A 23,334-nucleotide genomic window follows, 5' to 3' on the forward strand; every position below is an offset into this window, starting at 1 on the left:
CCTGCAGCCCTCACCCCGTCTCTCTGCCCCCTGCCCAACACTCGAGCCCACCGTGGGCCTCACCTCACAGGGACCCCTAGAGCACCAGCAGGTGACCCGAATGTGACCCTGGTGACAATGTTTCCTGCTCCCACTCCTGGGCCAATAGGGTCCCTGCTGGCCACTCCCTGGACCCCTCACCCCCTGCCGACTTCCCAGACTCCTCTGGGGCCCCTCTAGCGCCCCTCCTCCCTCACCTGCTATGCTCTTGAGGGTTTAGGCAGGGCCTCTTCCTATCTCCGGTGCCCTTCTCTCTCTGGTGCCCCTGTCCTGGGGCTCCTGGCCTGTTCCAGCAGTGATGCCCAGACCTCCGTCCCCCTGCCCCATGCCCTTTGCTCAGCCCACACCCCGTCCCCACCCCCCCACAAGGGGGTCCTGCCCAGCCCCCGACCTGCACTTTGTACCTACTCCCTCTGCCCTGTGGGGCTTCCCCCTGTAGAGAAATGCCCTCCGCCCCCCCGCCCCGTGGTGTCTTCCTCCAGCTCAGGACCAGTGATCCAGCGCTCCCAGCTGGATCCAGCACTTGTGTGCAAGGACTTTATTCTATTGTCACGATCGTCAGAGTGAGGACAGAAATACAGAAGCCCAGAAGTGCACGTGGAACATGAACACCAGGAGCCTGGATCCCACAAGGACTGTGGCCCCACCTTCCCTCTAGTGGCTGTTCTGTTTTCCTGAGAGCTGGAACTCCTCCCTGTTCAGAGCAAAGAGTCTCTTCTGTAGTCTGTGTGTCCTCGCCTCATAAATTACTTCATATGAGAGAGACAGACAGACACAGACAGACCCGTAGGTGCACCTGTCACCTGCCTGCTGGGGGAGCTCCTGCCTGCGCCTTCACTACCTTGTTGGTCTCTGGGAATTCCCTCAGTCCCACCTTGTCCTGCCCCCCGGCCACCTGCCTCTTCTTTTATCATGCAGTTCCCTGCTCAGCACCCAACATCGCTGTGGGGATCCTACTGTCTCCTGCATCAGGGGGTTTTGTCTGGAGGATGAAATCCTGCCTTGGTGGCACCTGGGCTCATGCAGGTTCTGGTCTCTGCAATCTTTCAACCCTCAGGCCCAAAATCCTAAGTGCCCAAAAGATGAAATGAAAAATCAGGAAATAACCACAAATTCAAAGTAAGTGAAACAAAAATTTTTGCTTCACTTTATACAAATACATTGAAAATGTAGATGAAATGGTTAATTTTCAAGAAAGTATGATGTAGTGATAGGAGAAAGGAGAAAGCCTCAGGGCAGGTACGGTGCCTGCTGGGTGAACAAGCGCTGCCGCGTTTCCCCGTCGCCCGCAGACCCCCACCACACCTCAGTTGACCCTGGAGGGAGTTCTTCCCCCACACTGAGCCCCTTTTTCGGGTCCCCAGCTGGGCATCCTAGGATCTGAGGCAGTCCTGACACTGTCTACCTGCAGCTCAGGTCAGACCCCATGGGGGAAGGTTCAGGCCACCGCACCTGCGCCTCCACTTGGACGCCAGGCAGCTCTGGTCTGTGCCTCTGAGCACCTGGCTGTGCCTCGCAGGTTCCCATGAGCGGCCTGTCAGGCTGCTGATTTCCTGGGACAGCTCACCCGGCAATGGGGACCCCGAGTCCTTCCTAGCTTACGGGTCGGTTATACAGGGTATAAGTCACGAGCAGCCGGGGGCAGAGGGGCCGGGGACAAGGCATGTGGGGAGGGGTGCGGAGCTGCTATCCCTCTAGGTGAGCCCTCCCCAACACCTGTGGGTGCTCCCACTCCGAAGCCCTCCTAACCCTGTCCTTCTGGGGTTTTAGAGTCCTCATTACATGAACACCCTGATAAACCCATGACCACTGGGGATGGGGGATCTCACGCTCCAGGCCTCCTCCCTCCCAGGTCGTCAGTGAGTGGGTCCCTGGGTTCGCACCTGGTAACACGGTTGATCCCCTGGCAGCCACCCCCGTCCTTGGCAGGTTCCCTAAAGTCTGTCACACATGTTCAGGTGTGGTCGGAGGGGCTTGTCATGAACCATAGAGCACCCATTGCACCCTCACTGCTCTGGCCTGATTGTGGGAACTGGGACCAATCCTAAATACAACAAGAGACCTCCCTTGGGCTCTTCTATAGAAATTACTAGATTCCAGGAGCTGAGTGCCAGTGATCGTGCATGAAGGCAAATATCTATAGCTTACTATGAATTACAAGAGAGCATTATTTTAGAGATTGATGTCTTTGTGTAGCCTACTCTTTACTTTTTATTATAATTTTAATTGTATGAATTTTTTCCTCATGGCTTCCTTGACTCTGCACTCAGCAAATGATCCCTTGGCCGCCCCCTCTCTGTCCCTTCCTGGACCCCATCCTCTGCTGGTTAGCACCAGGTCCTCAGTTCCCTCCTTCCGACACTCCCTCCCTAGGTGATCTGAGTGAATCCCAGGGCTCTAGGGATCCTGGCTGTGCTGAGGCTGCATCTCCAGTCCTGAGGTGACCCCCACATACCTCCACCTCATGTACTTCTGCTCTTCAAAGCAAGAGTCACCCCGTAGAACACTGGGTTCCTGTTCTCTGTCTCCTCACCCCAACCTGCTCCTTCCCAGGCTTTACTTGTATTTACAGCTCAGTCCACTCTCAGCATCCTCCCAGCTGCCTCAGCAAAACACCTGGACGTCACCCTGGATTCATCTTTTCCTCCATCCTGGGTCTGAACCTCCAGCAAGCCCTGGTTCCCCTGTCCACCCTTCTGTCTGGGCACCAACCCTCTCACACTCTACCTGTTCCAGGCCTTACTCCCTGAGCTCCCTCATCCCTCTCCTGTCCTCTAATTCATCCTCCATACAGTGTCTGCCCTGAAGTGATCATTAAAGTGGGAATCACATGAACTCACTGTCCTGAAAACCCCCCAGTGGTTCCTGTTAGGGTAGATTACTCCCAGCTTCCTACCCAACCTGTAGAGCCTTCTTGCCTCCATCCTCTTCTCTTCACAACTCACCTTGGCTCATTCTGATCTCACCTCGGTTCTTCATCTGTACCCATGACGACCAAGATCATTGCTACATTGGGACCTTAGCACACTTAGACCTCTGTGGGAGCAGGCACCTGGTCTCGACTGTGTCCTCGGTCACCACTGTGTCCCCAGCACCCTCAGCTTTGCCTAGCGCAACCGGCATTGTTTGCATGAGGTGGGCTGAGGACCCAACAGAGCACAGATCTGTACCAGACAAGGAGTATTCAGGAAAGAGACGATGGTCCCATGTCACCCAGCACGAGAAGGTCTGCTTAGTGACCTAAGCAGGAACAGTGTCACAGGATTTGTGGGCCTGAGGCCCTGCTGCCACATGCTGAAGAAAGGGTGGTAGCAGACATGTTGAAATAGTTTTCTTGTGTCATAGACAACCAAAGGGAAAGTTGGGTCATAATTTACCAACTTCCATATTGTCCAGTGTTTCCTCAGATTAGAGCAAAAACCACATTGGGAATCAGCTGAGGGGAAAGAAAGTGCCCGAGCTGGGAGGGTGACACACATGTGCCTGACCCAACGCTGTGTGCCCTAGGCAAGGCCTGTGCTGAGCAAGCACCTCTGTAGCTTTGCTTCCTCGGCTCTGAAACAGAAGAGGCTCCTCCTCTTATAAACATGCCAGTGATGTGATGGGACAGCTGCTGCTACAGCAGCGTCACACTGTCTACTTCTTTCTTCTGCATCTTAGCTTTTACCTTATCAAGCTTCGAAACTGTGGCTGACCCCAGCTCCTTCCATACCCTGAAAGGATCATGGGGGACTCTGTCCAGCTGCACCTGATCTCCTCCTTGTCCCCTAATGTCTGAGAGCTTGAGTGGAGTTGGCATTCTGAGCAACAGAAAGAACATTTACTGGTGTCCTGGAAGCCTGATGACTCTGGTCCTGACTTGTATGAGCTTGAAGGAAAATACAAGAGCTACTTCTCCTTGACAGAGATGGCAGTTTGAGCATCAGGAATCTCACTACAGAAATTAGTGGATGGTATACAGCAAATGTCAAATTCTCACAGTAAAATCCCAGAAGGAAGTCTTTATTTTATTTTTTTTTAATTTTATTTATTTATGATAGTCACAGAGAGAGAGAGAGAGAGAGAGGCAGAGACACAGGCAGAGGGAGAAGCAGGCTCCATGCACCGGGAGCCTGACGTGGGATTCGATCCCGGGCCTCCAGGATCGCGCCCTGGGCCAAAGGCAGGCGCCAAACCGCTGCGCCACCCAGGGATCCCCAGAAGGAAGTCTTTAGACTCTGCATATACGGTAAGGTGAGGCCCAGTCAGGAATTCCAGCAATCATTTGATTTGAAGTATGTTGGCCTAAACAGGCTTAAAAAAATCAAGTCTTCTATCAGAGTATTTGCATCACTTTAGATACCTTAATCATAAAAATTAAATTTTAAAGATTTCCTCTTAGAAAAAACTAGATAAGATGTCTTAAAAAGTATAAAAAGCAAATGAGAGCCATCCAAAAGGATTTAAACAAAACCATCTTTCTTTGCAAATTTTTGCAAAATTAATTATTAGAAATGCAAAAATGTATCAGAAATGTTCTTAACCAGTTGTTTCAAAAACTAATTTAAAAACTCTTATCTTTCTCAATGGGGAAAACTGAGAACTTTTCCCCTAAGATCAGGAACATGACTGGGATGTCCACTCTCATCACTGCTGTTCAATATAGCACTGAAAGTCCTAGCCTCAGCATCAAACGATAAAAAGAAATAAAGGGCATTCAAAGTGGCAAAGAAGTCAAACTCTCACTGTTCAAAGATGACATGCAACTCTCTGTAGAAAACACAAAGGATTCCATACAAAAATTCCTAGAACTGATATAGAAATTTGGCAAAATCTGGTATCAAGTCAATGCACAGAAGTCACTTCCATTTTTTAAAAATTTATTCATTCCTGAGACACAGAGAGAGAGAGAGAGAGAGACAGAGACACAGGCAGAGGGAGAAGCAGGCTCCCTGTGGGGAGCCCGATGTGGGACTTGATCCTGAGTCTCCAGGATCACGCCCTGAGTCCAAGGCAGATGCTCAACTGCTGAGCCACCCAGGTGTCCCGTCACTTCCATTTCTATACACTAGCAATGAAGTAGAAGGAGAAATCAATGACTTGATCCCATTTATAATTGTATCAAAAACCATAAGATCTCTGGGAATAAACCTAACTACAGAAGTAAAGGATCTGTACTCTGAAAACTATAGAACATACATATGAAAGAAATTGAGGAAGATACAAAGAAATGAAAAATGTTCCATGGTCATGGATCAGAAGAAGAAATATTGTTCAAATCTCTATGCTACCCCAAGCAATCTTCACATTCAATGCAATCCTTATCAAAATACCAACGGTATTTTTCATAGAGCTGGAACAGATATTCCTCAAATTTGTATAAAACCAGAAAAGACCCTAAAGTCCATAGGAATGCTGAGAAAGAAAACCAAAGTGGAGACATCACAATTCTGAACTTCGAGCTCTATTACAAAGCTGTGCTCATCAAGATAGTTTGGTCCTGGCACCAAAACAGACATGTAGATCAATGGAACAGAATATGGATCCCTGAAATGGATCAATAAAAGTATGGTCAACTAATATTCAACTAAGCAGGAATGAATATTCAATGGAAAAATGACAGTCTCATCAACAACTGGTGTTGGGAAAACTGAACAGAAACATGCAGAAAATGAAACGGGACCACTTTCATACACCATATAAAAAATAAACTAAAAAATGGATGAAAGACCTATATGTGAGACAAGAATCCATCAAAATCCTGGAGGAGAATGGAGGCAGCAACCTCTTTAACCTTGGCCATCACAACTTCTTGCTAGACACATCTCCAAAGGCAAGGGAAACAGAGGCAAATTAACTATTGGGACTTTATCAAGATAAAAAGCTTCTGCACAGCAAAGGAAACAGCCAACAAAACTAGAAGGCAAGCTATGGAATGGGAGAAGATATTTGCAACTGTCTTACCAGAAAAGGGCTAGAATCCAAAATCTATAAGGAACTTCTCAAACTCCACACTCAAAGACAAATAATCCAGTCAAGAAATGAGCAGAAGGCATGAACAGACATTTCTCCAAAGAGGACAAATGGCCAAAGACACATGAAAAATTACTCAACATCACTCGGCATCAGGGAAATACAAATCAAAACCACAATGAGATACCACCTCACACAGATCAGAATGGGTAAAAATTAACAAATCAGGAAACACAGATGTTGGAGAGGAGTAGAGTAAGGGGAACCTTCTTACACTGCTGGTGGGAAAGCAAGTTGGTATAGCCACTCTGGAAGACAGTATAGGGTTCTTCAAAAAGTCAAAAACAGAATTACCCTATGACCCAGCAATTGCAGTACTAGGAATGTATGCAAACATAAACAAATAGTGATTTGAAGGGTCACATGCACCCCAATATTTATAGCAGCATCACCCACAATAGCCAAACTATGGAAAGAGACCAGATGTCTATCGAAGGGTGAATGAAGGTGTGATATAACAAAGGATACAATGGATTATTAACCATCAAAAAGAATGAAATCCTGCCATTTGCAAGGACATGGATGGGATCAGAGGGTATTATACTAAGCAAAATAAGTCAGGCAGAGAAAGACAAATATCATATGATTTCACTCATATATGGAACTTAAGGAATGAAATAGATGAACATAGGGAAAGGGAAGGAAAGCTAAAAGAAGATGAAAATTGAGAGGGAGGCAAAGTATAAGACTCTATGGAACAACTGAGGGTTGCAGGAGGAGAGGTGGATGGGGTAAGGGATAACTGTGTGATGGGCATTAATAGGTAGGCCCTTGAGGTGATGAGCACTGGGTGTTGTATGCACCTGATGAGCTACTAAATTCTACCCCTGAAACTAATAAAACTCAGTAAATAAAAACTAATTTAGAGAATCTTAAGTGACCCAAAAAGTTGGCAGAAGGAAAATAGGCAAACTGGACATCAGAACAATGAGGAACAATCCTAGGAGGGAGAAAGAGTGTTAGAACTTGACATTGGGTAAAACATTTTTCTACCATTTGCCTTGCACCCACCACCCAGGAGGACTGTGGGATGAAGCCTGTCCTAGAGCAAGTGGAGGACACAAGGGGACCCAGGCCTGGCTCCTGGAGCCCCAGGACCAGTGAGAACCCCACCACCAGTAGCAGAGATCTGGGCACACAGGGCAGAGCAGGATAGGAGCAGAGCCTAGGGTGGCCCATCCCACCCACCCAGTCTCTTCCATGGGTCCCCTGTTTAGGCACCACAGCAGTCTCCTCACTGGCTTCCCTGGCCCCAGTTTTCTCCTCCAAACCCCTCCACTTACTGCTCTGTTGATCCTTCAGAAGCACAGAACTCCTTCTGTCCTTTCCATGCTGACATCCACCCTGCTCCCGCCCGTACTCCTCAAGGTAAACAGCACTCAGGACAGGAAGTCTAACCCACCCAGGATCTGGTTCGTGGCTGCCCATCAGCCTCCTTTCCATCACTGCCCTCCCCGTGCCCCCCTCCACCTGTGCTTCCCTTCACCACACCTGGCTGGCTCTCTCTTCCTCCTTTACAGATGCTGGGGGCTCTTGGGGGGCTGCCCATCCCTCACCCCTCCCTGCATGTGGATAGATGTTCTTGTCTCCGGTCCTTTCCTGGACCATCTTTCTCCCCCTCTCACTGGAATTACTTGGATGTGGTGGCCTCTCCACCTGGCAGCCCCGTGGCCTGCCCTGCCCTCTGTGGCACCTGCCTGAGGCTTTCCACAGCTCCCAGCAGGCACTCAGCAGGTGTCTCTTCTCTAGGGAGATGTCAGCAATGTGTAAAGGAGACCTACAGAAATGCTCCTCAAGTTTCTCAGAGTTTTGATTCTTCAAGCCTGATTCACATTCCCTCATCTGTTGAAAAGAGCATGTAACATTCATATAATCCAACTGCTGAGAAAATTCATACCTAAAAGCATAAGCTTCTATATGTCTGTGTGTGCCCCCAGCACTTGGTAACAGACATTCTGTTTGATTTTATATTTAAATATTTATCTGTTAATTCAGCTGTTTTAAAGAAGATATATATATAAAAGTTCGATTTGCTAACACATAGTATAACATAGTATGCATAGTATAACACCCAGGGCTCATCTCGTCCAGTGCCCTCCTCAGTGCCCGTCACTCAGTCACCCCAACCCCAACCCTCTGCCCACCTCCCCTTCCACCATCCCTTGTTCATTTCCCAGAGTTAGGAGTCTCTCATATCCTGTCACCCTCACTGATGTTTCCCACTAATTTTCTCTCCTTTCCCCTTTATTCCCTTTCACTATTTTTTATATTCCCCAAATGAATGAGACCATATAATGTTTGTCCTTCTCCGATTGACTTACTTCATTCAGCATAGTACCCTCCAGTTCCATCCACATCGAAGCAAATGGTGGGTATTTGTCGTTTCTAATGGCTGAGTAATATTCCATTGTATACATAAACCACATCTTCTTTATCCATTCATCTTTCGATGGACACCGAGGCTCCTTCCACAGTTTGACTATTGTGGACATTGCTGCTAGAAACATCGGGGTGCAGGTGTCCTGCCATTTCACTGCATCTGTATCTTTAGGGAAAATTCCCAGCAGTGCTATTGCAAGGTCGTAGGGCAGGTCTATTTTTAACTCTTTGAGGAACCTCCACACAGTTTTCCAGAGTGGCTGCACCAGTTCACATTCCCACCAACAGTACAAGAGGGTTCCCCTTTCTCCACATCCTCTCCAACATTTGTTATTTCTTGTCTTGTTAATTTTCACCATTCTCACTGATGTGAGGTGGTATCTCATTGTGTGTGTGTGTGTGTGTGTTTAAGATTTATTTATTTATTCATAGAGAAAGACAGGGGCAGAGACACAGGCAGAGGGAGAAGCAGGCTCCATGCAGGGAGCCCAACGTGGGACTCGATCCCGGGTCCCCAGGATCACGCCCTGGGTGGAAGGCGGTGCTAAACCACTGCGCCACCAGGGCTGCCCTCTCATTGTGGTTTTGATTTGTATTTCCCTGATGGCAAGTGATGTGGAGCATGTTCTCATGTGCTTGTTGGCCATGTGTATGTCTTCTTTGGAGAAATTTCTGTCCATGTCTTTTGCCCATTTCATGATTGGATTGTTTGTTTCTTGGGTGTTGAGTTTAATAAGTTCTTCATATATCTTGGATATTAGCCCTTTATCTGATATGTAATTTGCAAATATCTTCTCCCATTCTGTAGGTTGTCTTTTGGCTTTTTTGACTGTTTCTTTTGCTGTGCAGATTCTTTTGCTGTGCAGAAGCTTTTTATCTTGATAATGTCCCAATAGTTCATTTCTGCATTTGCTTCCTTTGTCTTCATAGATGTATCTTGCAAGAAGTTGTTGTGGCCAAGTTCAAAAAAGGTGTTGCCTGTGTTCTCCTCTAGGATTTTGATGGAATCTTGTCTCACATTTAGATCTTCCAACCATTTTGAGTTTATCTTTGTGTATGGTGTAAGAGAGTGGTCTAGTTTCATTCTTCTGCGCATGGCTGTCCAATTTTCCCAGCACCATTTATTGAAGAGACTTGTTTTTCCAATGGATAGTCTTTCCTGCTTTGTCAAAGGTGAGTTGGCCAAGGAGTTGAGGATCCATTTCTGGGTTTTCTATTCTGTTCCATTAATTTATGTGTCTGCCAGTACCACACTGTCTTGATGATCACAGCTTTGTAGTACAACTTGAAATCTGGCATTGTGATGCCCCCGGCTCTGGTTTTCTTTTTCAATATTCCCCTATCTATTTGGGGTGTTTTCTGATTCCACACAAATCTTAAGATTATTTGTTCCAACTCTGTAAAGAAAGTCCATGGTATTTTGATAGGGATTGCATTGAATGTGTAAATTGCCCTGGGTAGCATAGACATTTTCACAGTATTAATTCTTCCAACCCATGAGCATGGAGTATTTTTCCATCTCTTTGTGTCTTCCTCAATTTCAGAAGTGTTCTGAAGTTTTAAGGGTATAAATCCCTTGCCTCTTTGGTTAGGTTTATTCATATGCTTTTGGGTGCAATTGGAAATGGGATTGACTCCTTTATTTTCTCTTTCTTCAGTCTCATTCTTAGTGTATAGAAATGACACTGATTTCTGGGAATTGATTTTCTATCCTGCCACATTGCTGAATTGCTGTATGAGTTCTAGCAATCTTGGGGTGGAGTCTTTTGGGTTTTCTCTGTACGGTATCATGTCATCTGTGAAGAGGGAGAGTTTGACTTCTCCTTTGCCAATTTGAATGCTCTTTATTTCTTTTTGTTGTCTGATTGCTGAGGCTAGGACTTCTAGTACCATGTTGAATAACAGTGGTGAGAGTGGACATCCCTGTCGTGTTCCTGATCTTAGGAGAAAGGCTCCTAGTGTTTCCCCATTGAGAATTATATTTGCTGTGGGCTTTTCACAGATGGCTTTTAAGATGCTGAGGAATGTTCCCTTTATCCCTACACTCTGGAGAGTTTTGATCAGGAATGGATGCTGTGTTTTGTCAAATGGTTTCTCTGCATCTATTGAGAGGATCATATGGTTCTTGTTTTTTCTCTTGTTGATGTGATTTATCACATTGATTGTTTTACGAGTATTGAACCAACCTTGCATCATGGGAATAAATCCCACTTGGTCATGGTGAATAATCTTCTAAATGTACTATTGAATTCTATTAGCTAGCATCTTGTTGAGAATTTTGGCATCCGTGTTAATCAGGGATATTGGTCTATAATTCTCCTTTTTTGGTGGGGTCTTTGTTTGGTTTTGGAATCAAGGTGATGATGGCCTCATAAAATGAGTTTGGAAGTATTCTGTCCCTTTCTATCCTTTGGAACAGCTTTAGTAGAATAGGTATTATTTCTTCTTTAAATGTTTGATAAAATTCTCCTGAGAAGCCATCTGGCCCTGGACTTTTGTGTCTTGGGAGGTTTTTGATGACTGCTTCAATTTCCTCGCTGGTTATTGACTTATTCAGGTTTTCTATTTCTTCCTGTTCCAATTTTGGTGATTTGTGGTTTTCCAGAAATGCATCCATTTCTTCTAGATTGCCTAATTTGTTGGCATTAGCTGCTCATAATACGTTTTTAAAATTGTTTTGTTTCCTTGGTATTGGTTGCGATCTCTTTCATTCATGATTTTATTAATTTGAGTCTTTTTTCTTTTTTTTTTTAATAAGGCTGGCTAATGGTTTATCTATCTTACTAATTCAAAGAACCAACTCCTGGTTTTGTTGATCTGTTCTACAGTTCTTCTGATCTCTATTTCATTGAGTTCTGCTAAAATCTTTATTATCTCTCTTCTGCTTGGCATTCGTTTTATTTGTTCTTTCTCCAGTTCCTTTAGGTGCGAAATTAGCTTGTGTATTTGAATTTTTTCCAATTTTTTGAGAGGTGCTTGTATTGCGATGTATTTCCCTCTTAGGACGGCTTTTGCTGGATCCCAAAGAATTCGAATGGTTGTATCTTCATTTTTGTTAGTTTCCACGAATCTCTTTAATTCTTCTCCCATTTCTTGGTTGACTCATTCATTCATCTTTTAGTAGGATGCTCTTTAACCTCCATGTGTTTGAGTTGCTTCCAAATTTCTTCTTGTGATTGAGTTCTAGTTTCAAAGCATTGTGGTCTGAAAATATGTCTCAGATAATCCCGATCTTTTTAGCTTTGCACAGTGGCAGTATCATAGCCAATGAGGTTTATTCGAGGTATGATTACTGCTAATCCCGATCTTTTGGTATTGGTTGAGACCCGATTTGTGACCCAGTATGTGGTCTATTCTGGATAAAGTTCCATGTGCCCTTGAGAAGAATGTGTATTTTGTTGCGTTCAGATGGAAAGTTCTGTATATATCTGTGAAATCCATCTGGTCCAGTGTATCATTTAAGGTCCTTGTTTTTTTGGTGATGTTGTGCTTAGAAGATCTGTCATTTGCAGAACATGCTGTGTTGAAGTCTTCTACTATTAGTGTATTATTATCTAAGTATCTCTTTAATTTGGTTATTAATTGACTGATGTACTTGGCAGCACCCACGTTAGGGACATGAATATTCACGATTGTTAGGTCTTCTTGTTGGACAGACCCTTTAAGTATGATATAGTGTCCCTCTTCATCTCTTACTACAGTCTTTGGGATAAACTTTAATTTATCTGATATGAGGATGGCTACCCCTGCTTTCTTTTGAGGACCATTTGAATGGTAAATGGTTCTCCACTCCTTCATTTTCAGGCTGGAGATGTCCTTAGGTCTAAAATGAGTCTCTTATAGACAGCACATAGATGGGTCTTGCTTTCTTATCCAGTCTGAAACCCTGCGTCTTTTGATGGGATCATTTAGCCCATTCACGTTCAGAGTTACTATTGAAAGATATGAATTTAGTGTCATCATAATACCTATTCAGTCCCTGTTTCTTTTTTTTTAATTTATTTTTTATTGGTGTTCAATTTACTAACATACAGAATAACCCCAGTGCCCGTCACCCATTCATCAGTCCCTGTTTCTGTGGATTACTTCCTTGGGCTTCCTCTTTCTTTTACAGGGTAACCCTTAATATTTCTTGCAGAGCTGGTTTGGTGGTCACTTATTCTTTCAGTTTCTGCCTATCTTGGAAGCTCTTTATCTCTCCTTCTATTCTGAGTGAGAGCCTTGCTGGATAAAGTATTCTTGGCTGCATGTTCTTCTCATTTAGGACCCTGAATATATCCTGCCAGCCCTTTCTGGCCTGCCAGGTCTTTGTGGAGAGTTCTGCTGTTAATCTGATATTTCTCCCCATATAAGTTAAGAATCTCTTGTCTTTCACTGCTTTAAGGATTTTCTCCTTATCTTTGGAATTTGTAATTTTCAGTATTAAATGTTGAGGTGTTGAACAATTTTTATTGATTTTTTTGGGGGGGAACCTATCTCCTGGATCTGAATGCCTGTTTCCCTCCCCAAATTAGGGAAGTTCTCAGCTATGATTTGTTCAAATATACTTTCTGGTCTTTACTCTTTCTCTGCCTCTTCTGGAATCCCAATTATACATAGATTCTTCCTTCTCAGGCTATCATTTATTTCCCTTAGCCTTCCCTCATGGTCTCTTAATTGTTTTTCTCTTTTTCCTCAGCATCCTTCCTTACCATCAACTTGTCTTCTATGTTGCTCACTCTTTCTTCTACCTCATTAACCCTAGCCATTAGGACATCCAGTTTGGATTGCATCTCATTTGATTTATTTTTACTTTTGGCCTGATTAGATCTAAATTCTGCAGTAATGTAGTCTGTAGAGTCCTTTATACTTTTTTCCAGAGCCACCAGTAGCTTTATAATTGTGCTTCTGAACTGGCTTTCTGACATCGAATTGTAATCCATATTCTGTAACTCTGTGGCAGAGAGTACGGTTTCTGATTCTTTCTTTTGTGGTGAATTCTTCCTTCCAGTCATTTTGTTCAGTGGAGAGTGGTTGTATGAGCAGGCTGAGTCAAGAATATCAACCATGAACTAAGTAAATTTCAGCCTAGATGATTCTGATGAGGTCAGAGACCAGAAAATGAAAACGAAGGTCAGAACAAAATAAAACAAAATGACCACTAAGGTGAAAAACAAATTTTAAAACAAAGTAGTAAAAAATAAAGGCCAAAAATCCCAAAAAAGAAAAAAAGAAAGAAAAGGTAAAGAAGACAAAGAGAAAAAACAAGAAAAAAAGGGGGGGGGACTGGGGGATGGTGGTGGTGAAGATGTTGTAATGGAGGGAGAATGTAGTCTACCTGAGGGGTCCTAGGAGGTGATCCTCTTGGTTCTGAATGTATTAAATTCTGTATGTTAGAAGATGCTCAATCCTCAACTTATAAACCAGTAATTCTTGTAGAGAGCCCCAATACTGACCGCCAAAACATAAACAAGATCAAAGAGGGGGGTAGAATGGGAATGAAGAGAGAATATAATCTCACAGAATGAACCAGCACAGTATTCCACTTGGTTTTGGGTGCATGCCTCCCATGTTTTAGAAGGTATTAACTTCCACTGTTGTAGAACAAAATGAGGCAGAGAAAACCAAAAACACAAAAAAACCCCATATCTCGTATATACCCCAAAATTGAGTATGTTGAAGGGAATCCAGAAGTGAAAAATATACCTAAGAGACATAACTGTAGAAATATGAAAGTCAAAAAGGAAGATACTTAAAAATGAAGAGCTGGTAAAATATTGTAGTGAAGGTGGGAAAAGAGAAAAAATATTGGAAAATTTTAGTCTGATATAAAAATGAGTTGTAATGGAAAAAGGAAAAAAAATTTAAAAAAAAGGGGGGGGGAAGCAGGGGACCCTCTAGTTCTATATACTATATTCCCTTGATTTTCCCTTGGTCCTGGAGCTTTCCAGCACTGCTTGGTCCAGAATTTGCTCTTCCCCTGTTCTTCCAGCTGGTCTTCCGGGGAAGGACCTGTTATGTTGACTCTCAGGTGTGTGTACCTGGGGTTGCTACCCCGCTCCCACTAGGTGCCAGGCTCAGTGGGAGCTGTTGACTCGGTGAGGCCCCTGTTCCCTGGTGGCCCCGCCTCTCCCAGGCACAGGGTGAAACAAGAAGGAACAACAACACTGGTGGCAGCCGGGTCTCCAGCTCTGGAGTCAGCTCCCTGCAGTAACTACCGCAGTTTCCCAGTCCGCACTGGCCTAGGTGCTCCGGGGCCAGTGTGGGTGCACTGATCCACACAGCTTGGGGCGCCCAGAGGCAGGAGAGTTCTCGTTATCCTGTGCCCTCCCTGCCTCTGCCTGTCCTGGGGGGAGTGCAGGACCGTGGGCTGTGTCTGCTAGGTGCCCTGGGATCTGGGGCCCTGTGCTGCTGGAACTGCGCTCCCGGGGCCGTGGCTCCCAAAGGCATGGGGCACAGACACTTCCGTCTGGGGCTGGCCCGGCTGACTGACTGGCTTCTCCCAGATGCCCCGCCGGGTGCCCACTCCAGCCCTTTACCGAGATAGGTCCTCGGTTTGCGGGGCGCTCTCCCCTGGGTGCACTTCCTCTATTAGTGACTCCAGGAAACTGGAGGCTTCACTGCCCTTCCTGTGATTCTGCCCAATTTCCCTGCCAAGTACTTTTCTTTTCTTTTTAAGATTTTATTTATTCATGAGAGACAGAGAGAAAGAGAGAGAGAGAGGCAGAGACACAGGCAGAGGGGAAGCAGGCTCCATGCAGGGAGCCCGTTGCAGGACTTGAACCTAAGACTCCAGGATTACACCCTGGGCTGAAGGCAGGCGACAAACTGCTGAGCCACTCAGGAATCACCCTAGGTACTTTTCTGTCCAGGAAAAATCTGGTGTGGAGTTTTAAAGTTCCCATTTCTCCTGGGCTAGGCTTTCCTGTCCCTGAGGCTTTTGCTGCTTTGCTTTAGCCCGGCTCTTCATGGGGGCCCTCCCTCATTTTATTATTTTTTATTTATTATTGTCTGCATTCCTACCTTGCTAGAAGTGAAAACTTTTCTCTCTGTAGCATTCTGGGCATTCTCTTATTAAATCTCAGGTCAAATTTGTAGGTGTTCAGGATGTTTTGAAATTTATCTAGGTATATTGGTGGGACCAGGTGAGTTGAGGACTCTACTCTTCCACCACCTTGCCCCACCTCTAAAGAAGCTATTTAAAAGGATTATTTCCCCCCCAAAAAATAAATAAATAAAAGGATATTTCCCTAGTCACATGTGCAGTGAGTTTTGGGAAGGGTCATTAATTTATATTTTTAATAATCCCCTGATCAGGGGTTGGCAGACTGGTCAAATCTAGCACATGTTTGGTTTTAGAAATAACATTTTACTGGAGCACAGACACATCTTTACATTTGTATGCTGTATTTTACTACTGGTCCTTATATGGGCCAAGTTATATACTTGTGACCAAGACCTTGTGGCCAGTAACTGTCTGTCTATATTGTCTGATCCTTCATAGTAAAGCTTCCCTCCCCCTCCCTGGATGGTGCTGCTAGCACAGTGGATGCCTGTAACTCTGTAGGCCATCCTGGAGATTAAGGAAGTTAATGGAAAGCCCTTGGAGCCATACCTGGGAATATACAACTGCTCTGTAAATGCTATTTTTTCCTTTATTTTGCAAATTGGGTAAAGTCCACTAATAAATGTTCTCATTATCCTGTCCTAGTATTCCTATGATAAGTGCAAAGCTATCATATATGTTGCATGATTTCATTTGCTAGTATTTAAGAATTTTAAGTTTCCTGTTTATGACTGACTGTAACCCATCGATTAGCAGGTGTGTTTGTCCTGTTTTGTTTTTGGGATCTCCTTGTCTGACGTGAGTGTTAAAGCTGAACAATATTTTCATGACCTGAGAAATTTTCTGCCTTTTTCTAAGCTGGAACACTGTCTGTAACACAGGAATGTTATTTTCCTTGGCCATTTGGCCGTGCTCACCACCACAACTGTGTGCCCCTCACAGCTTTGATGAGGACAGATCTTTGGCCACCTTCCTAATGTCTTCTAAGTATATCCAGGTTTTCTTCCTCTTCTTAATTGAATGTTGACCACATTCTTAGAAAGGCATTATTTCACCTATATTTTTAAAATTTATTAATATGTAGTTGTATAAAGTATTCCCTATAATTTGTTTTCACATAATTTTTAAATAAAATTCAATTAATTAACATATAATGTATTATTGGTTTCAGAGGTAGAGGTCAGTGATGCATCAGTCTTATAGAACACCTGGTGATCATTAGTTCATATGTCCTCCCTAATGTTCATCATCCAGTTACCCCACCCCCCATACCCCTCCTCTCCAGAGAGCCTTAGATTGTTCCTCTGATTAAGAGTGTCTTATGGTTTGTCTCTCTGTTTTCAACTTGTTTTATTTTTTCCTCCCTTTCTCTATAATCTGTTTTGTTCCTTAAATTCTACATATAAGTGAGATCCTGTGATAATTGTCTTTTTCTGATTGACTTATTTTGCTTAGCATAATATCCTCTAGTTCTATCCACATCATTGCAAATGGCAAGATTTCATTTTTTTTATGGCAGAGTCATATTCCATTGTATATATACACCACTTCTTCTTTATCCATTCATCTTCCATGGACATCTGGGCTCTTTCATTCACTTGACTACTGTGAACATTGCTGCTATAAACATTGGGGTACAGGTGCCCCTTCAAGTCACTATCTTTGTTTCCTTTGAATAAATACCTAGCTGTGCAATTGCTGGGTCATAGGGTGATGTTGAGCGTTTTTTTCATGTGTGTTGGCAATTGTCTTCTTTGTAGAAATGTCTATTCACATGTTCTGCCCATTTCTTGATGGGATTTTTTGTTTTTTAGGGATTGAGTTTAATAAGTTCTTTATAGATTTTGGATACTTGTCTTTTTCTTTAAAGATTTTATTTATTTATTCATGAGAGACACACACAGAGAGAAAACAGAGATACAGGCAGAGGGAGAAGCAGACTCCATTCACGAAGCCCAATGTGGGATTCGATCCCAGGTCTCCAGGATCACACCCTGAGCCAAAGGCAGACGCTCAACCGCTGAGCCACCCAGGTGTCCCAGATACTTGTCTTTATATCATATATCATTTGCAAATATCTTCTACTTTCTATCGGTTGTCTTTTGGTTCTGCAGACTCTTTCCTCTGCTGTTCAAGAGCAGTTTATCTTGATGAAGTTCCAATACTTCATTTTTGCCTTAGTTTCTTTGTCATTCGAGATGTGTCTAGCAAGAAGTTGCTGTGGCCAGATTACAGAGGTTGCTGCCTGTATTCTTCCCCAGGGTTTTGATGGATTCCGTTCTGACATTTAGGTCTTTCATCCATCCTGATCTATTTTTGTGTATGGTAGGAGAAATGGTCCAGTGTCATTCTTCTGCATGTGGCTGTCCAATTTTCAGCACTATTGTTGAAGAGACTGTCTTTTATCCATTGTGTAGTCCTTCTTGCTTTGTTGAGGATTTAGTTGACTATAGAGTTAGGAGTCCATTTCTGGGTTCTCTATTCTGTTCCATTGATCTACATGTCTATTTTGTACCAGTATCATACTCTCTTGGTGATTACAATTTTTTAATAGAGCTTGAAGTCTGGAATTTGATGACACCAGATTTGGTTTACTTTTTCAGCATTCCTTTGACTATTGTGGGTCTTTTCTGGTTCCATACATATTTTATAATTATTTGTTCCAACTCAGAATAATAAGTTGATGGTATTTTGATAGGGATTGTATTGAAAGCGTAGATTGCTTTGGGTGGCATAGACATTTGAACAATATTTGTTCTTCTAATTCATGAACATGAAATGCTTTTCCATTTCTTTGTGTCTTCCTTAATTTCTTTCATGAATGTTCTAGTGTCCTGAGTACAGATTCTTTGCCTCTTTGGTTAGGTTTATTCCTAGGGATCTTATGGTTTTGGGCACAATTGTAAATGGGAAGGACTCCTTAATTTCCCTTTCTTCTGTCTACTGGTTAGTGTAGAGCAATGCAATGGATGTCTTGCATTGCTTTTATATCCTGCCACTTTGCTGAATTCTTGTATGAGTTTTAGCAATTTTGTGGTGGAGTCTTTTGGGTTTTCCATATAGAATATCATATCATCTGCGAAGCCAGAGAATACAATTTCTTTGCCAATTCAAATGCCTTTTTAAAAAAAGATTTTTAAATTTATTTATTCATGAGACACACACACACACACACACAGAGAGAGAGAGAGAGAGAGAGAGAGAGAGAGAGAGAGGCAGAGACACAGGCGGAGGGAGAAGCAGGCTCCACGCAGTGAGCCGGCCCTGAGACTCGGTCCCGGGTCTCCAGGATCATGCTCTGGGCTGAAGGTGGCGCTAAACCGCCGAGCCACCCGGGCTGCCCTGCGTTTTATTTCTTTGCGTTGTCTGATTGCTGAGGCTAGGACTTCTAGTACTATGTTGAACAGCAGTGTTGACAGTGGAAATACCTGCAGCGTGGGTGGCTGTAGGAGGAAAGCTTTCTGTTTTTTCAGTTGAGAATGATATTCAATGTGTACATTCACATGTGGATTTTATGACTTGAGGTATGTTCCCTCTATCCCTGCACTGTGGAGAGTTAAACAATAGGATACTGTACTTTGTCAAATGTTTTTTCCACACCTATCAAGAGGATCATATAGTTCTTGTCCTTTCTTTTATTAATGTAGTGTATCATATTGTTTGTCTTGCAGATGTTGAACCACCCTTCCTGCCCAGGAATAAATCCCACTAACTTGTGGTGAATAATCCTTTTAATGTACTGTTGGATCCTATGGACTAGTATTTTGGTGCGAATTTTTGTATCTGTGTTCATCAGGGATATTGGTCTTCAATGCTCCTTTTTGGTGAAGTCTTTGGATTTGGGATCAAGGTGATGCTGGGCTCATAGAAGAGTTTGGAAGCTTTCCTTCCATTTCTATTTTTTTGAGACAGCTTCAGGATAATAGGTATTAATACTTCTTCCAGTGTTTGGTAGAATTCCCCTGGGAAGTCATCCAGCCCTGGACTCTTTTTGTTGGGAGATTTTTGATGACTGCTTCAATTTCCTTGCTGGTGATGGGTCTTTTCAGGTTCTTTTTCTCTTCCTGTTTCAGTTCAGTAGTTTATACATCTCTAGGAATGCACCCATTTCTTCCAGATTGCCTGATGTATTGACATACAGTTGCTCACAATATGTTCTTAAAATTGTTTCTATTTCTTCAGTGCTACACACTGTCCTCTTCAGACCTCCTTTGCTGCATCTCACAGGTTTTGAACAGTTGTGTTTTCATTTTCATTTGTTTCTTTGAATTTTGTAATTCTTCCTTAATTCCGTGGTTGTCCCATTCACTCTTTAGAAGATTGCTCTTAAAAAAAAAAAAAAAGAAGATTGCTCTTTAGCCTCTACATATTCGAGTTCTTTCCAAATTTCCTCTTGTGATTGAGTTCCAGTTTCAAAGCACTGTGTTCTAAAAATATGCTGGGAATGATCCCACACTTTTGGTACTGATTGAGACTTGATTTTGATCTGTTCTGGAGAATGTTCCATGTGCATCAGAGAAGAATGTGTATTTTGTTGCGTTAGGATGAAATGTTCTTAATATATTTGTGAAGTCCATCTGGCCCAGTGTTTCATTCAAAGCCCTATTTCCTTGTTGATCTTCTGCTTAGATACTCTATCCATTGTAATGAGTGGAGTGTTACAGTATCATACTATTATTGAATTATTATGGATGTGTTTCTTTAATTTTATTTTTAATTGGCTTATATAATTGGCTGCTGTCATGTAAGGGGTATAAATATTTACAAAGTTTAGATCCTCTTGTAGGATAGATCCTTTAATTATGATATAGTCCTTCCTCATCTCTTTTTAAAGTCTTTGATTTAAAATATAATTTATCTGACATAAGGATTACCACCTCAGCTTTCTTCTGATATCCGTTACATGATAAATGGTTTTCCACCCCCTCACTATCAATCTGTAGGTGTCTTTGGGTCTAAAATGAGCCTCTCGTGGACAGCATATGGGTGGATCTTGCTTTTTTTATCCAATCTGATACCATGTGTCTTTTATTTTTCTTTTTTAAAAGATTTTTTTCATTTATTTATTCATGAGAGACACAGAAAAAGAGGCAGAGACACAGGCAGAGAGAGAAGCAGACTCCATGCAGGGAGCCCAAAGTGGGACTTGACCCTGGGATCATGCCCTGAGCCGAAGGCAGTTGCTCAACTGCTGAGCTACCTAGGCTTCCCCCCTGTGTCTTTTCATTAGGGCATTTAGTCCATTTACATTCAGAGGAACTATTGATAGACAGGAATTTAGTGCCATTGTATTACCTGTAAAGTCACTGTTTCTGTATATCATCTCTGTTCCTTTCTGGTCTATGTTACTTTTGCATTGTCTCTTTGCTTAAAGGATCCATTTCCATATTTCTTGTAGGACTGGTTTGGTGATCACAAATTCTTTTTGGTTTCTGTTTGTCCTGGAAACTCTTTATCTCTCCTATTTTGAATGACATACTAGCTGGATAAAGTATTCTTGGCTGCATGCTTTTCTCATTTAGCACCCTGAATATATTAGGCCAGTCCTACTGTGGATAGATGTGCTGCCAGTCAAATGTTTCTACCCTTGTAGGTAATGAACCTCCTATCCCAAACTGCTTTCAGGACTTTTTTCTTTTTCTCTGAGATTTGTAAGTTTCACTAAAATATGTCGAGGTGTTGACCTATTATCATTGATTTTGAGGAGCATCCTCTGTGCCTCATGGACTTCAGATTAGGGAAATTCTCCACTATAATATGCTCCAATGTACCTTCTACCTTTCTGTCTTTCATTCTTCTTCTGGGATCCCAATTATCCTGATATTGTTTTCTTTATGGTATCCCTAATCTCTTGAATCTCCCCTCATGAACCATTGCTTGTTTATCTCTTTTTCTCAGCTTCTTTATTCTCCATCATTTTGTCTTCCAGATCACTATTTCTCTTTTCTATCACATTTATCCAGCAGTTAGAGACTCCATTTTTTAATTGCATCTCAGTAATAGCCTTTTTGACTTCAACTTGATTAGATATTAGTTCTCTTATTTCCCTTAAAAGAGATTCTCTAATGTCTTCTACGCTTATCTCAAGCTCAGCTATTAACTTTATAATCTTTATTCTGATCTCTGGTTCTGACATCTCATTTATGTCCATACTGATTAGGTCCCTAGCAGTCAGTACTGCCTCTTGTTCTCCTGTGTGCGGTGAGTTTTTCCATCTTGTCTTTCTGTCCAGAGAAGAATAAGTGAATGAAAGAACAAAATATTAAAATGGCAACAACATCCCCAGAGAATAGTCACTAAACAAATCAGAAGAGAATGGAAAATGAAAAGAAAAAAAATTGAAAAACAAAAAGAGAGAGAGAATATAATTAGAGAAGTGAACAGAATAGAGCGATACACTGGATTTCTGCATGTATTTTTGTCTGTTTTAAAACTAGATACCAAAATTGTAACAAAGGAAAAACTAATATATGGACAAAAGATTTTTAAAAATACAATGAAAGGATAGAAGTTAATTATAAAAATGAAAATTAGAAGATAAAAAAAAGAATGTGAGCAGACAGGTGAACAGAATAGAGCAATACACAATATCCTGAACATTTTTGGTTGGCAAGTTATAAAAGACTACATCATGAAATTATAAAGAAAGAAAAACATATATAAAGAAAAATAAGATTAAATACATTGACAAGATGGAATGTAAGTGTAAAGATAAAATTTTAAAGGACTTTAACAAAACAGAAAAAGAAGAAGAATAAGCATATATAATCATACAGGTGAAAGGAAAGTACCATAAGCTACATTTTGGGTGTCTTTTGGTCTGTTAGAAAGAACTGCATCCCAAAATTGTAAAGAAAAAAACCTTATATATATATTCAAAAATAAAATTAAATACAATGAAAGGATAGAATGTAACTGTAAAAAGGAAAATGTAAAAATTGTAGTATATATGCTGCTGAAGTGAGCATGAAAATGTAAAAATTTTAAAAAAGAGTTGATAAAATAAGAAATTGGTTGAAAATGGAAAAAAAAACATTAAAATTGAAAGACTAAAGAATTGTGAGGGAAACCCATGAATTCTCTAAGTTATATTCCCCTAGTTCTGGAGTTTTGCAGTTTCAAGGAGAAACTTGGTCTTGGCTGGATGCTCTTGGTGATCTTCTGGGGGAAGGGCCTGTTGAACTGATCCTCACATGTCTTTGCCCGAGTGGACTCCCACCACCTTTGCCAGGGGGCCAAGCTAACTAATCTGATCTGGAATGCTCTGGGTGGCTTTTGTTCTCTGAAGGCTTTCCAGGTCACTTTCGAGGAGGAAAGTGAAAATGGTGGCCTCCCTGTCTTCAGCCCCAGAGCCGAAAGCTCAGATCCCCGTTCCTCAGTGCGTCCTCAGAGATTGTTCCCTTGGACTTCCTCTTTCTATTACAGAATCCCCCTTAATATTTCTTGCAGAGCTGGTTTGGTGGTCACATATTCTCTCAGTTTCTGCCTATCTTGGAAGCTCTTTCTCTCTCCTTCTATTCTGAAGGAGAGCCTTGCTGAATAGAGTATTCTTGGCTGTATGTTCTTCTCATTTAGGACCCTGAATATATCCTGCCAGCCCTTTCTGGCCTGCCAGGTCTCTGTGGAGAGGTCTGCTGTTAATATAATAGTTCTCCCCATAGAAATGAGAGATTTCTTGTCTCTTGCTGCTTTAAGGATCTTCTCTTTATCTTTGGAATTTGCAAGTTTCACTATTAAACGTCGAGGTGTAAAAAAAAAAAAATGTTGAGGTGTTGAGCGGTTTTTATTGATTTTAGGGGGGAATCTTTCTATTTCCTGGATCTGAATGGCTGTTTCCCTCCCCAGGGTAGGAAAGTTCT

The 23,334-nt window shown here is 42.5% G+C and overlaps 1 protein-coding gene and 1 pseudogene across 1 annotated transcript in view; both read left to right on the forward strand.

Moving 5' to 3' along the window:
• The window catches only part of LOC140635419 (SLAM family member 8-like), a 74,440-nt gene that overhangs the window by 30,952 nt on the left and 20,154 nt on the right, over positions 1–23,334 (forward strand). The window lies entirely within an intron of this gene.
• Positions 11,669–11,731, forward strand: LOC140636177 (U4 spliceosomal RNA; annotated as a pseudogene).

This window comes from Canis lupus, chromosome 6 (assembly GCF_048164855.1).
Source record: "Canis lupus baileyi chromosome 6, mCanLup2.hap1, whole genome shotgun sequence".
Lineage (NCBI taxonomy): Eukaryota > Metazoa > Chordata > Mammalia > Carnivora > Canidae > Canis > Canis lupus.